General features: G+C 40.3%; 1 protein-coding gene across 5 annotated transcripts in view; it reads left to right on the top strand.

The window, feature by feature from the left end:
- Positions 1 to 2500, top strand: part of LOC138052425 (uncharacterized) — a 36117-nt gene that overhangs the window by 11655 nt on the left and 21962 nt on the right. The gene's annotated exons all lie outside the window — the stretch shown is intronic.

Below are 2500 nucleotides of genomic sequence, written 5' to 3'. Positions count from 1 at the left end.
TCTAAATTGATAAATACTTGATACTTAGTTTCTAAGAATACTGACTACAGCCAAAAAGTTTAAAGAAAGAATATTAGCAGGAGAGGCAACATACATGTCCAATACACTCGACCTGAGTCGGGTTGTCTTCACTCGCAGGCGAAATGAGTCCGATCGCGACCGGAACCGGAAATGGGTGCATGGCGCTTGATCAGTGGTACCGGAAGTGAGGGTTAACAGGAGCGAGGGGGTTGAAAAAGTTGGCAAACAGACTCGATCGGATCCGATGGAGACAGCTCTTCCTGGCAAGAGTCAATCGGACTCTCGGAAGTCAGTTCGCGCGTGACAGAAAATATCTCTCAGCCATGACGCGAAACAAGCACACGCTACACGTGAAATATACGTCGTTCTTAAAGCCATGAGGCGATACAAGCGCGCTACACATGTAACATTAGTCGTTCTTTAAGACATGAGGCGAAAGTCAACATCACGAAACATTGCACTCCACACTATACCTCGTTCTTTGAAGCATGAAGGTGAACAAGATTTTTACAAATCCAGGTCATTGATTCTTGTCATCCAATCTCCGACAACAATAAATTATTAGCTTTTCAGTCAAATCCACTGATTTCAGTGACGAAGACAAAGAAAATCTGCGTGAACGAGAGCAGAGAGAGCCCTGGATGAAAACTTTCATTTGTTTTTCTAATTAAAATTGTGATTAATTCCATAAGACATTAGAAAGTTCTATAGCATTCTGGAACTGTTCTAGTTAGAAGAGCTCTATATTGATTATATGTGAAATATAGAATGGTCAAGGTTATGACATTAGAAAGTTCTATAGCATTCTAGAACTGCTCTAGTTTGAAGAGCTCTATAGAAAGTTCTATATCATTCTAGAACCGCTCTAGTAAAATGGTCGTATGTGCAAACTTCTAAAGTTCTGATTAAAGTACTAGAGCTCCAGTTCTAGAGTTCTAAGTCAGTCAAATTCGCAGTTCTAGAGTTCCGAGTTCTAGAGTTCTAAGTTCTAGAATTCTCAATTGTTATATGTTACCCTCTGTGGGCTCTAGAATGTCTAGAATGTCTAGAGTTCTAGAATAGCCAGACTCTCTAAGTGAGTTCCAGAACGTCTAAACTGCACACTAGACTTGGTTGATTTCACTGATTACCATTCACTAGTACTCATTTAAGCAAAAACAAATCCCCATGAATACCATGTAACCGCGTTATACCTCGACCGTATCCAAGCACCTTAAGTGAGCTACTTCCATTTGTTTTTCTAATTGAAATTGTGATTAATTCGGAATAACTGATATGTTATTTATTTATGAAAATAAGTAAGTGAAAACAACATTGAAGGATGTTTAACAAACCCAAAAAATTATTACTACCCCAGCAAGAACTTGTTCGCCGAACGTCCGGCTCGGTGTGCGCTTGCAATGTCACTGAACCACCGAAGCCATCGGAGATATGTCCAGAAATGCACGCAACAACCAAAAATGGCAAAAGAGAGAAAATGTTGGCGAATTTGGCAAATATGGCGAAAATGACAATTTTGCCACAATCGCCAACAAGGTAAAGCACAAAGCAGAGAGTACTTAAGCCTAATCACTGAAAGGAGCGCTTAGGCGTAATCAGTAAGCGACTTCTTTCTTCGAACCGTAAAATGAAAGCTAAAATTTTACAATAGTGCTTAGGCCTAATCACTGAAACGAGCGCTTACACTGTTGAAATATCGCTATAATGAACTTTCCCTGCTAGCAGAGGTCTCTCACGGCGAAGCCTCACCGTGAGAGACCTCTGCTAGCAGGGAATAATGAACTGCCATCGCGGTCCGCAATCCCGTAGTCGAGGAATGAAAATTGTTCAAGGGCAAGACGATCTCGTGAGAAGTGTAGTGAACCGAACAACAAAATGAAAGCTAATATTTCCAGAGAGTGCTTTGGATTAATCACGGAAGCGAGCGCTTCGGCGTAATCAGTAAACGAGTGCTTTCTTCCTCACAAGATCTCGTGAAAAGTGTATTTAAGGTAATTCCTTAGTATTGCGTTGCGCATCCCTACTGCGCACGATTTTCGCGTAATCAGCGCGCGCACATGAACACGTGCGCATACAAAACGTAAGAGATTTCGCTCAAACTAAACCCGATAGCGAAATAAATGCTCCTTTTCTCTCAAACGAGCACGGTGACCCCCGATTTTTTTTTCAGGTATTTGCTAGGAATAGTCTAATAAAGAACATATTTGAAGAAGAAAAAAAGTTTGATAGTAGAACATGAATTTTTTTTGGAAAACAGTTTCGTACTGGGTGTATTTTACCCAAGGCGAGGACTTCAAGCTAACCACGGAACTGTCCCAAAAAGTGCACTATTCCCACAACCAGGAAATCAATCTCGGCGTAAATGAAGCATTACTGCTTATTTAAATAAAAGAAGCTCTATTTTCAAAATAAAATTTTGTGTCTTTGAAGTAACCAAGACTTAATTCTGTATGAAGGTCATTCGAATTTTTAACGCGAA

Source organism: Montipora capricornis, chromosome 6 (genome assembly GCF_036669925.1).
Source record: "Montipora capricornis isolate CH-2021 chromosome 6, ASM3666992v2, whole genome shotgun sequence".
Taxonomy (NCBI): Eukaryota; Metazoa; Cnidaria; class Anthozoa; order Scleractinia; family Acroporidae; genus Montipora; species Montipora capricornis.
The sequence above is the reverse complement of the archived record's forward strand: the minus strand, read 5'-3'. Positions and strand labels throughout refer to the sequence as shown.